Here is a 13,926-nt window from a genome sequence, read left to right as displayed (position 1 = left end):
GACACGGGGTTCCCCTTAATATCCATGTCAGACCTGAAGGGCCTGGTAATTGAATTTAGGGGAACCCCCACGCTTTTTTTTTTTTTTTTAATCAATGAATGAATGAATTGTCGACTAATACAGAGAACACTCATTGAGTGTTCTCTGTATTACGGAGACCCGACAATTTAGCCGCAAGTGATTTTAAAAGACTTTTTTTCCTGCACAAATGACACTTTGTGCAGGGACAGCTCTAAGCACCAGAAACATACGCCCCTTCACAGGCATACTATAGATACCCCCCAGCTACGAAATTTAAAGGAATATTACACTTTTATTGTTTCACTTTAATCATTATTAAAATCACTGCTCCTGAAAAAACGGCCGTTTTTAAAACTTTTTTTTGCATTGATCCATGTCCCCTGGGGCAGGACCCAGGTCCCCAAACACTTTTTAGGACAGTAACCTGCATATTACCCTTTAAAATGAGCACTTTAGATTGTGAACGTTCGAGTCCCATAGACTTTAATAGGGTTCTAAAGTTCACACGAAGTTTAGGTCTGTTCGCAGGTTCTGGTGCGAACCGAACAGGGGGGTGTTCGGCTCATCCCTAGTTCGGGAGCATTGATTTTAATACTGCTTAAAGTGAAGCAATAACAATGAAATATTCCTTTAAATATCGTGCCTGGGGGGTGTCTATAGTATGCCTGTAAAGTGACACAGTTTTCCCATGTTTAGAACAGTACCACAGCAAGATGACATTTCTAAAGGCAAAAAGTGAAAAAGGTAATTTAAAACTGATCGTGGCTGTAATGAATTGTCAGGTGTTGGCAATATAGATAAAATGTATTGAAAAAAATGGCATGGGTACCCCCAACCCCCCCCCAGTCCATTACCAGGCCCTTTGGATATGGTATGAATATCAATGGGAACACCAAACCAAACATTTAGAAAAAATTGCTTGGGGGTCCCCCCAAAATGCGTACCAGGCCCTTCAGGTCTGGTATGGATTTTAAGGGGAACCCTGCACCAAAATGTAAAAGAAAATGATGTAGGGCCCCCCCCCCCAAAATCAATACCAGATATCTTGTCCCCATGTTGATGGGGACAAGGGCCTCATCCCCACAACCCTTGCCCGGTGGTTGTGGGGGTCTGCGGGTGGGGGATTTATCGGAATATGGAAGCCCCTTTTAACAAGGGGACCCCCAGATCTTGGCCTCCCCCTCATATAAATTGGTAACAGGTACACTGTACCCCTACCATGTCACAAAAGAAAATGTGTCAAAAATAATAAAAAAGACAGGAGACGCTTTGGGACATGTCCTTTATTAAAAGATAAAAAAAAGAAAAATATCCCACAATGTAGATGTATCTCACGCCACCGACTAGCAAAAAAAAGTTAATAAAAAGGTGCAACAGCTCCGCCCCATGACGCTTCTTCTCGGTGACAGCTGTTATATAGCTGAGGGCGGGGCCACCCGGTGACGTAAACCGGTGACCCTGCGCCCCCTCTGACGCCATGTGATGTCTGAGGAAGGCGATTTACCGTTATTTTTGCTGCACTTTTTGGCCGCTGGCAGAGAGCTTTTAACCCCTGCTAATGGCCAAAAAAGTGTTAAAAACGCCGCTTCGGCAGCGCTGCCCATTTATTTCAATGGGCAGGGGCACTTTACAGCGCCTCAAAGATGCTACTTGTAGGACTTTTTTTAGCATCCTGCCAGCGCAGTGCTCCAGTGTGAAAGCATCCGGGCTCTGCAGGACCCCTGAGTTCAGCTTCTCTCTGTCTCTGTCTCTCTCTCTCTCTCTCTCTCTAGACCCTGGGCACAATGATCAGACCTAACCAATAGATCCTGCTCTCTGGTGGACAGAGAGCACCCTAATGCCGCGCACACACGATCAGACTTTCTGACAGGAAATGTTTGATGTGAGCTTGTTGTCGGAAAGTCCGACCATGTCTATGCTCCATCGAATATTTGCTGTTGGAATTTCCCCCCACAAATGTTTGAGAGCAGGTTCTCAAATTTTCCCACAACAAAGGAAAGTCTTTCTTGTGTGTACACAAGTGTGGCGCACAAAAGTCCACGCATACTCAGAATCAAGTACAAGACGGAAGCGCTCGGTCTTGTAAAACTAGTGATCGTAATGGAGATTTCACATTTGTCATGCAGCTCATTTTTAAATCTTTTAATGCAGCGCATTCTCTTCTTCTTTATAATGCTAGAACAATGAAGTTGCTTTGCTTCTGATATTCACACAGATTTCTAACAAACGGATTTTATATTATTTCTCGTGATCTCATGAATAATCTTTATTTTTGTTGGATTTTTTTATCAAGATCTCCAGAAGAATCTTTTTTTATTTTTTATAGTGATCTCTCCAGAATCATTTTTTTTTTCTATTGATCTCTATAATATTTTTTTGTCCTTTTGTGTGTCAAGTTACCACAACACCATTATTATCTTGTATTTTTTTACCTCAAATAGGTTGGTTGGTGTTGATGTCCCTTGTTGATTTGACGTTGTATTTTTGAAATGTGCCTGCCTACTCACAAACAAACTGTCCTGTTTGAAGTAAAACACATAGCCAAGTATTTGTCAAAAAAAAAAATTATTAGGGGTCCTAACAAAATAAAGAGGAAAGCTGGAGAAACAGTTGAAGTCTTTGTACCCCAGGGCAGACATCAATTATTTGACAGACCAAATTGGTAACCTGAGGAGTCCATTTAATAGTGAGCACAATCCGGTCCAGGACTCCGAGAGATCGGGTGCAGCAGTAGATGACATATATGTCCCGACGTTATGGTCTTACAACAGCCTGCGTCTTTTACCAAACCACACCAAACCCAGGCCATCACTCTCAACACTTCCTTCCATGCTTCCTTCCAGGCTGCTGTCGTGGGTTGGGTGGATGTGTTGTTGGAGGTGTTGCTGGAGGTGATGGAGTAATATTGTCCAACTCACACACGTGGCTTTTAGTTGTGAGTTGACCCCTCATACCCTTGTTTAGGGCCTGAAGTATTACCTCCTCGCAGATGAAATGTTGGCCCTCCTTCATTTGTTCCAGTTTACTGGCTGTCAGACAGCCATAGGACTCTGGGCCACCAGGGGTTGTTGTGAAGACTGCAGTAGCCTGCCGAATCAAAACAGTCGCTGACTCCTCCATGTTCTTTGCCTTCCTGGTCCTTTTTGTTGGAAGGCGGAGGGGAGGAACCTGGGATTCGGTCAGGCTGTTGGGCACGGCCACCTCCTGGCTGCCACTTTCCATGGCCGCCTCCTGGCAGAGAGTTTCCTGTGTATGAAAATGGGTCATCAATCACAAACAATTTTGAGTTCATGACTGTTCCAAATTGAATGTTAACAAATAGAAAAGACTATCATTCTGACCCCAGCATTTTTCATTCTTGTCCCAATCATTTTTGGCTTACTATTGCCTATCGATATGTAAGCCACTTTGGTAAATCAGAAATTAGTGATCAATAATAACATCTAGTTAACGTCATTCAATTTTTGACAAGAAATATGTTGAACAATGCTAGACGTGGCTCACGCTGGGCTCCTCCACATCTTCTTCATGGGTGGAAGGCCCAGATTGGACTTCTGAAGTCTCATCTGATGTGAAAGGAAGTGTGGAAGGAAATGTAGATAGTGATGGCCTGGGTTCACTCTGGTTTGACAAAAAACGCAGTCTGTTGTAGTACCAGAGCCTGGGGACATAAACGTCATCTGCTGCTGCTCCTGATCTCATGGAATTCTGGACCTTTTAGCGCTCCCTATTATATATGCTCCTCAGGCCACCAATTTTGGCCTTCAAATAGGTGATGTCTGCCATGGGAGTCACCGGCTTCACCAATTCCAACAGTTTCTCCAGCGCTGCCTTCCTCTTTAGCTTGTTGGAGTATTCTCTGTGTTTCTTTTTTTTAAAAGGTTTTTATTTGCCAAGTGTACATACAAAAAATAAACCATCACATACAAAATACATTCTCAATCATATTCATCAAAGTATCGGTATTATATAAGGTTTTTCAAGTTGTACTACTTATAATCAAAGATATGTTAGTACAGATAGCATTTTTTTACTGCAATTTACCAGTTGCCTGTAATAATTATGTTACATATTTTCCATCAACTTATGGCATGGTAAAACAAAATACAACTAAAAAATAAAGATTTAGAAAACAAAACCATGGAGGTTGATACCCCCATATCCAGTTGCGCTGTGTGCTGTCACCCCCCCCCCCCCCCCCGAGATACGCTCCCACAGTAGCATCCTACACTATATATTATTCAACTGTGGTACATAGAAATTCCAGATTAGACGTCACATGGTATCGTTTCCTTTGAATTTATACATCTTCCCCATATTTTATCGAATTTTTTCTTGCTACCTCTTGCTTCATAAGTCATTCCGTACAATGTAATATTTGCATTAACCAGCCTTTTCCATGCGGAAAAGGCAAGATTTTCTCTCTTTATCCAGTTAAGAACAATCAGCTTTCTGACATAGTAATACAATAATCTCAAGAATTGTCTTGCATTGTTATTCATCACCTCGTCCTCTACTACACCCAGGAGGCCTAAAAGTGGGCTACATATGTTCAGGAGATCAAATGTATCTGCGATAAACTGTGACACTTTTGACCATAAAAGTCGTACCTTATTACACTCCCACACCATGTGTATAAAAGTACCATCTGCCACCTGGCACTTGTGGCAAATAGGGTCATCTCTTCTGCCCATCCCAAATAATCTGTGTGGGGTATAATACATTTGGTGAAGGTATCTTAACTGTATAAGTTTGTCTCTAGCAGAGATGACTGTGGGCATGTAGGAGGTTAAAACTTCCTCCCACTGAGCCTCAGTCAACTCCGGAACCACTGCAGTCCATCTGGCTTTCATTTTTTCCTCTCTCAGCTGTTTTTTTTCCATGAGAACCACATAGTAGGTAGATATTCATTTTGTGTGGTCTGGCTCTGCAAGCATTGTTTATATTTTTGTGTTTTCTAAAACCATTGGCCCAGTTCCAAATTGAGCATGAGCTGCATGCTTCAGTCTGGTATATTGAAATCAGGAACGCCCAACTTCCTCTTTAATTGTGCAAATGTTTTAAGATCCCCATGGTCAAATAGTTGATGCATATAGGTAAGGCCAAATTTTGCCCATCTATGTCCATCCTCCAGGAGGAAAAAATCTTTTAAGCAAGGGTTGAACCATAAAGGGGCATTTGGCGACAGATGGGAGGGTGCGTCCTGTATATGTTTCACACAGGTCTCAAGTACCCGTTTAGCTGATTTAAGTACAGTCATGCCACTTTCTGTTGGTACCTCCCATCTAAAGAAAAAAATTAAAAGTGTCTCATAGGAAGTTGCCGCAGCTGCCTCCACTGCCGTAGCAGCGTTGTTCAGCTGCGGGAACATATGCCAGTGGGCCTGAACTAGCTGTGATGCCAAGTAGTACATGCGAAGGTCAGTAATTGCCAGGCCCCCCCTCCCCACCGGTAGTTGCAAATGGTCAGCGATACTCAAGCTGCCTTGTCACCCCACAAAAATGTTAACAAGGAGTCAATAAATCTGAACGTCTTCTTAGGGATGAACAGTGGGGCATTAGAGAGTATGTATAGAAATTTCGGGAGATAAATAATTTTAAACAGATTAGCTCTGCCCAGTAATGTGAGCAGGAGTTCCTTCCATTTTTGTATTCTGTCCCTAAAAGCTCTAATTACTGGCCAAAGATTCACCTCAGTGAATGATTCGACAGGTAACTGGATATGTATTCCTAAATATTTAAATTGGGTTTTAACTGTCAGAGGGCATTGAGAGGGAGGTATTCAATTTGGCTGCGGGTCAAGGGTAAACAGCGTTGATTTGGACCAATTAATCCGAAACCCAGAGAAGTCTCCAATTCCTGGATCAATTTGAATGCATTAGACAGTGATAGGTCTGAATCCCCCAAATATAGCAGCATATCATCCGCATTTAATGATACACATTCTTCCAGATCCCCCACCAAAAATCCCTTAATGTCATCCTGACTCCTAAGTTTAGCTGCGAGGGGCTCTATGGCCAGAGCAAATAGGAGCAGGGACAGGGACATCCCTGTTTTGTCCCTCTACCGATCTTAAAAGAGTTTGATATATGCCCATTCACTCTGATACATGCTTGGGCTTTATCATAGTATTCTCGGTGTTTGACTTGCCGGAGACAAGGATATGTACATGTCTATGAAGTTTGGCAGGAAGTCTGGATCAGTAGATTTATCCATTTTCTCTGCAAGACACAACACAAGACAAACCCAAATGTCAGGCTAAACTCTCTTAATCTTGTCCCAATATGGGCCTAAATCTATAAGCAGTATAGGCCACTAACCACTGATGCTCCAAGTTAAAATTGTACCTTTGTTTGCATGATCAGCGTTTACGCTACTCCATCCTCCACTCACAGATCGTACATAAGACGCATGCGTATTATGCTTTATTTCCCTGCCCCTTCTCTTTCGGCGCAGTGGGAGAGCACATGGTGGAGAGACAGCAGGGGCGTGATAATAGCAGCAATGAGGAGGGTGACAAAAGCCTGGAGAAAAGCAGTTTCCGATTGCCAATTGCAGTGCAATTGTAGTGCAAAGTGGATTTGCTTTTAGTAAATAATACCCACAGTGCTCTAAAATCATGTCCCAATCAGGCAATTTTAGGGACTACAAGCAATTAATTCATGGAGTTGAAAAGGATGATTATTTTTATCATTAATGCATTACATACATTGACAACAAAAAAAAGTTGTGTGTGTAGCAGACCCACAACATAATAGTTAGCTGAAGAAGAGATTGCCACCCCATGTATCAAATAAGTTATGTTTGCACTATTGAAGAAAATGGACAAAAATAAAAGGCCATTGGAGAACCTAGGAGACAGATAAGAAACACAAGCAGTAAATCAAATGAAATATGAGTTCAGTTTCTAAAAAATTTTTTTATTTTAAACATGTTTATATATTCTCAATGGCCCCCCTACCTGAAAAGTACTCTAGATACTTTTGGCAAACTTTGCGGGTGCTTTGGAGGAGCAAGCCAGGACGGACAGGTTCTAGAGCCGTCAGGGTTCTTTGATCCAGTAATAAGCCGGCCTCAGTCCCAAATGAGGGCACATAGTTTGATGCATTTTTTCACAAAATGTATGTAATATACAGCATGCAAGAATGATGTGATTGATTTTATATTATGCCATGTTGATAGCTGTGAGAAATAGGCGGAACCGGCTTGCCATTATTCCAAAGACCTTTTCCACCACTCTTCTGGCTCTGGCCAGCCGGTAATTAAAAACCCTCTGGTCTGGGGTGAGGGTCATCATCTGGAATGGCCGCAAAAGATGGTCCCCCAGCGCAGAAGTAGGTATAGTGTGTATGGGGTTGACAATGTCAGCAGATAGAAGATTGGTATTGGCTGACTTAGCGGTTGGGGGGAGGGAGGGTACTAAATGTGTTTTGCCCCCCCAAAAAAAGCCTCTTGCACTCTGCCTGAATTTAAGGACAACAATAAAACATTTGGATACATTTTAGGGGGTGTTTAGGGTAAGCACTACAATGGAGCTGACAAAATGCATTGTTAAGTGACAAGGCTAGGTGTGTATGGGCCCAGGATAGCATGCTGGGGAGGTTAATGAAAGCAAATATGCATGAAGGAAAAAAAAGGAGCATTAATACCTGAGGACAAAGATGACATTCACATAATATTACAATCATGGTAATTAGGGGATGATGAAATAAATACAATACATTAGCAAACATTAAATATATAGAATGTGATATTAAAGGATAAAACTTACCTTAGTCCTTCTGCAGGACCTGTATGATGGCAGAACAGGTCTCTGGAATAATGATTTCCAGAGCCTGGGGGGAGATTCCAGTTGTAAACTTGATATCCTGGAGACTTCTCCCAGTCGCCAAGTACCGCAAGGTGGCAACAAGTCTCTGCTCGGGAGTGATGACTTTCCGCATGCAGGTGTCCTGCTTCATAATATAAGGGGACAGCAAAGCCAACAGATGATGAAAAATGGGGTCCGTCATCTGGAGATAATTCCTGAAATCATCAGGATTATTCTCCTAGATCTCCCGCAACAAAGTCAATTACGAGAATTGGTCACACTGGAGCAACCAATTCTCCATCCATGAACTCCTCCTCATCCTGTTCATGGACTGGACTTGAGTCAAAGCAAGAACTCCAACAAGTCCAAGTACAGCACAAAATGGTCAGCTGGTCAGAATAAACTAACAGAACGCACTGAAAATTAGAGGGAACCTGAAAAGAACAATCTGAAAATTAGAAACGAGCGGACAAGAACGCACTGAAAAACAGAAGCAAACTATTAAATAGAATGCCCTGGAAGACAGGAAGGAACTGACAACACGCACTAAAGAACAGATATGAACCCAGAAGCACAAACTGAAAAACATGAGGCTGAAAAGTGCAAATCGTCTCTCACCAAACTTCTACTAACACAAGATAAACACGAGATTAGCAGAAGGAGTCCAAAGTGTGACCCACTAGCTATTGAACTTCCTTTTTATAGTCCTGTTGTACATGTTGTACGCCACCCGTTCTTGACGTTCGGAATTTCCGAAAACATTTGTGTGACCGTGTATATGCAAGACAAGTTTGAACCAACAGCCTTCAGAAAAAAATCCACGGTTTTGTTGACGAAAAATCCGATCGTGTGTATAGTGCATTATTAAGTTTTACCTGACCATCTTTCTGGTAAGCAGAAACTATACTCTCTTCTAGCACCTACCTAGGAGGGTGCCACACTGATCAATACAATGCATAAAATATGTTAAATGCACATAATGTATAATCGTATCAGAAGATTGTTAAAATAAATAGTCTGTAAACAGTAAATCTTAAATATATGATATGAATACTTAACCTGTTTTAACCTGATTTTTGTTACACCAGTTTTCAGAAATTTATGCTCAATGCAGTTCCATTTTGCTATAGAAAACCTAAGTTTGATTAAAAACTATAAGGCTAGATATTTATGAAATACTGTATATGTACCAAGGAAAAACTCAGACAACTCTTTTTGTAAACATTATTAATCTTTTCTAAAAAAAAAAAAATAGATTTTGTTAAATACAGTATATTCTCAATATGTGTTTTCTTATGTACCCGTTAAGCTTTTTACTTTTCTACCTCTTCTTGCTGCTTAATGGGGTGCAGAAAAGATTTATTTTTCTTCTGGTGGTTACAAATTATCTGTATACAGTTAACATCTTTATTACCTACTCCTGGGTCTGAATAGCAAGTGAACAAATGTCTATCATAGCTGTGCCTAGATTGTTATACAGCTCCATGTTTTGGCCCAATGGCCAATGCACTCACTACATGAAACATTTCTGTAGATCAAAGTCCTTGTCAGATTAGATCTCAATTTAGGGATCCTCTGCAACATCCAGAGTACGCACAGCTCTTTAAGGAGAAATCTTCATTCCCAGCAGTCACTGGAACTCCCTTATGCTTGACATTGACCATTGGGACGATCTGATAAACACAGAGTTATATGACATAATCAAGATCCAGCTGTGATATACATTTTTTGTTCTTACAGTTGCCACTTTATGGAATGGTAGTACAAGAAGAAATACCTATTCCCCAGAGAAGTAACATAGTCCCACAGATCCAGAAATAAAGATGAGTCTGACTGTCTTAGATCTTCACATGAATCCTCTTCAGTCTGCTCTCCCTCACAAAACTGCTCCCTTCTTCACACTATTATTCTCTGGAGGTATAATAGTCAGTAAGCTTAGGGATGCTCTTAGCAATCAGTATGGTTCAAACACATTGCCATGAATGTAATGTCAAAGCATGACACACTGCAGGGGAGTGATACTTAGCAGCCTGTGTTTAAAATGATAATTATTGCACTATTCAAGCCTCAGAGTTCAGACAGCACAATTACTCTTCTTGGTGCACTCACTCCTGGCTGTATTGCATTGAAGGAACCAACTAGTAAACGGCCCATGTCAAGGCTGAATTATCCATTCATCACAGAAAACCTGTGTCTTTAAACAGAGCCTGCTTTACCATGTATAGAAATTGGCCATATATTTCTTCTCACCATCTGCAGAAATACAGTCATCTCACAAAAGCTTACCTTACAATTATCACATTATCCAAATTCAGATAAGGTTGAATAAAGCAAAGAAATGTTTCTTGAGCAAGAGCTGATCCAAGGTGAGAAAAGTTACTTTAGGCACCAATAATTGTGTGCCTACAGACTTTGGGGATGAAAATCTGGCCTTGGCTCAAGTGCATAATAACTATCTTTCACCCACTTTTAAGACAATTTGGATTAACGCAAGGATGGGAAGTGTCATTATAATTTTGGATTTTAATTATCCAGACATAGACAGGGCGGAAAGAATCACGCATTCGTCTAAAGCTCACCATTTCCTAAATGTCTTGAAGGACAATTTCATGGGTAAGATAGTAAATACACCAACAAGAAACAAAGTATTACTAAACATACTGATTACCAAGAATACAAACCTGATCACAGATATGAAAATAAAGGGAAATTTAAGAAAACAGCGATCACAGGTCAATTAGTTTCAGTATCAATCACACAAATAGGAAACATAAGAGGAATACAAAGATACTGAATTTCAAAAAAGCCAACTTCTCTAAACTACGATGTGGAAGGCCTTCAAAAAATAGGGAGAGGGGGGGCGTGGCCAGCGCATGAGCTGAATGGAAGCTCTGTGAGAGAGCTCTGTGACACGAACGGGCATATTAGCGACAATTCACAGCGAATATCGGTAAAAAAGATACGAACAGACAACGGAAGAGTTCCTGAATCCGAAGGTGATGTCAAAAAAGCGGAAAGACGAACGGAAAATGAAAAAACTAACGACATTCTCCTCTCAGTCAGCGGGAGGGAGAAAAAAAGATGGCACAGATCCTCTCACAGCTGCTGTACCAGCAACAGCCTCCTCAGGGAGAGCGCAATACACTGACAGGCCTGATGCTGCTCTAGAGGAATCACCTCAGAAAACATATCTGGAATCTCCTCATGAGGAAGATTACCTCAGTCCTACATGTCGCAGCCCGGCTAAAACTCGTATCAAACTGGATTTCACAGGCCAGGAGGTAAGCTATAAAATACCTCATATTAGTCAAGATAACACAGTCATAACTCCTATAGCTTCACCTATAGCCGCATTCCCCACTAATAACCAGCCTATTCTGGACACCCAATTAAAAGAAATGCTATTAACTTTACATACTTTGCTTCATACGGATATTTTACAACTCACAAATCAATTCTCCAAAGCAGTGAACTCCTTAGGTGAAAGAGTACACACTATTGAGAACTCTATGGGAGACATGACCAATACTATTAATGATTTAATAGATGCTCATGAAGAAAATAAAGCTGAAAAAGAGTGGCTTAAATTTAAAATCGCAGATTTAGAAGACCGCTCAAGGAAGAACAATCTCAAAATCAGGGGTATCCCTGAAAATATACAGCAGTCTGATCTTAAAAAATATGCCACTGACTTATTCTCCAACTTGCTGCCAGCTATACCAGCCTTAGAGCTCACAATTGATCGTATCCATCGGATTCCGAAACCGTCATTTCTCCCTCCACAGATACCACGTGATGTACTACTTAGAGTACACTTCTACCATGTTAAAGAACAAATCCTATATAAAGTGCGACATCTAGGACAACTTCCACAACCATATAATACAATCCAGATTTATGCTGACTTGTCTAAACATACTCTAGATATGAGAAGACAAATTTCCACGATTACAAAAGCTCTGCGTAATCATAAAATTCAATACCGTTGGAAACAACCATCTAAACTACTGATACAGAAGAACGACACCTACCATACAATCACTTCTGTGGAACAAGGCATTAAGTTACTTCACGCATGGGGTATTATCCCCGAACCAACTCCACCTATCGGAGCTAAGAAGAATCTGGAGAAACTTACGCCACAATGGCATTAGCTTTCATTGACTAGATCCGGTCAAAATACAATCCTATCTATAGGAAACCGATCTATCAGCTTGCCCGCCGTGCCGTGCGATACTAAATCTTTGGAACAGCTGACCTTTGAACTAATTCCCCATTCTAATGTTGCAGTATACATTGAAATGTTTACCACTGCAAGTTAAGTTTAATGTTTGGTTATATTTTTGTTTGTGCTTTTACTTTTATTTTTTTCTTCACAGTATCCTATACACAACTCATAGCATTCAAAGGGACAGGTATGTTGTGAACCTACAAAATTTGAATCAAAACTTTTCAGTCACTAAATTTTTGGACATTCATAGTCATTTCAGACTACAGATTGTTCACATGGAAGTAGAATTTAAAGCTATTATCAGGGTAGTATGTACTTACTTTTTCCATCTTATTAATATCCTTTTATGAGTATAAAGTTAATATCTTTAAATACTAATGGTCTTAACCATCCAGCAAAAAGAGCGTCGATGTGGCAAATGGCTAACACCCAGCGATGTCAAATATTGTGTATACAAGAAACCCATTTCAAAACAGGCGCTACTCCCACTTGCACCCATAAGAACTTTCCTCACATATTTACAGCATCAGGCCAACAGAAAAAAAGAGGAGTACTTATTGCCATACATCATTCAGTTAATTTTCAATTGCATGAATCTATTGTAGATACCAATGGACGATACCTCATATTAATATGTACCATTGATAATACACTTACTACATTGGTAAATGTGTATGCGCCTAATAAAAGGCAATCCCATTTTCTGAATGGCCTGATGAGAAAAATAGGTAAATGCCGAAAAGGTGCCTTAATAATTTGTGGAGACTTCAACACAATACATGAACAAGAACTAGACACTTCTAATCCCAAAACCAGAACCAACTGTGCACTTAAAACTTTTTTGAATAAAAGCGATCTCTATGATGTATGGAGATGCCATCATCCTGGAGATCGTGAATACACATATCATTCCCTGGTACATAATACCTATACTCGTATCGATTATATTTTTACGGATAAGTGGTTATTGCAGCGGGTGAGGGAGTCTGACATTGCACCCATTACTTGGACTGATCATGCCCCAATTAGTATGACTATTCTACCTAAACACTCTCAAACGACCCATTTTCTATGGAGAACAAATGCATATCTTATCAAAATGCCGACTTTATTGGATACATTTGAAAAACATACTAGAAAACTTAAAGCTAAATATTACCATACTAGCAACAAAGCAGGAAAAAACATGGCACTTCGGATCAAAGGCAGATATTCCAAATCAAAGATTCCATATCTATACCACCCTATTACTAGAGAAAAATTGCAAGACCCCCAAGACATAGCGAATGCATTTAGCTGTTATTATAGCTCCCTTTACAATCTTAAAGATGATTCTCAAACTCCCACACCTTCCCCAAAGATAATAAGTGATTTCTTAGATACTATTAGTCTCCCATCATTAACTACTGATCAAATCTCTGATCTTAACGTCCCATTTTCAGTGGAAGAAATTGCTAGAACTATAGACTCCCTGCCCAACAATAAATCTCCGGGCCCAGATGGAATGATAGGAGAATACTATAAATTACTTCGAGATATACTGGCTCCCCACTTATGCTCACTTTTTAACGAAGCGGCATCCAAATCAGAATTTCCGGCTGAGATGCTTCAGGCCTTGATCATAACACTGCCGAAACCAGGCAAAGATCCCAATGCTCCCCAAAATTTCAGACCGATTTCATTATTGAACATTGACGTCAAAATATACGCCAAAGCAATAGCGAATAGACTCATGAACTACATACCAGACCTCATTCACAAAGATCAATCTGGCTTTACTAAAGGTCGACAATCTTCAGATGCAACAAGACGTCTGATTGATATTATACACTTCACTGAGAGACATCAAACGCCTTCTCTGCTCC

The sequence above is a fragment of the Lithobates pipiens genome, unplaced genomic scaffold (genome assembly GCF_037356315.1).
Source record: "Lithobates pipiens isolate NorthernLeopardFrog02 unplaced genomic scaffold, aLitPip1_a1.2 Scaffold_18, whole genome shotgun sequence".
Classification (NCBI taxonomy): domain Eukaryota; kingdom Metazoa; phylum Chordata; class Amphibia; order Anura; family Ranidae; genus Lithobates; species Lithobates pipiens.
This window is presented reverse-complemented; position numbering follows the sequence as displayed.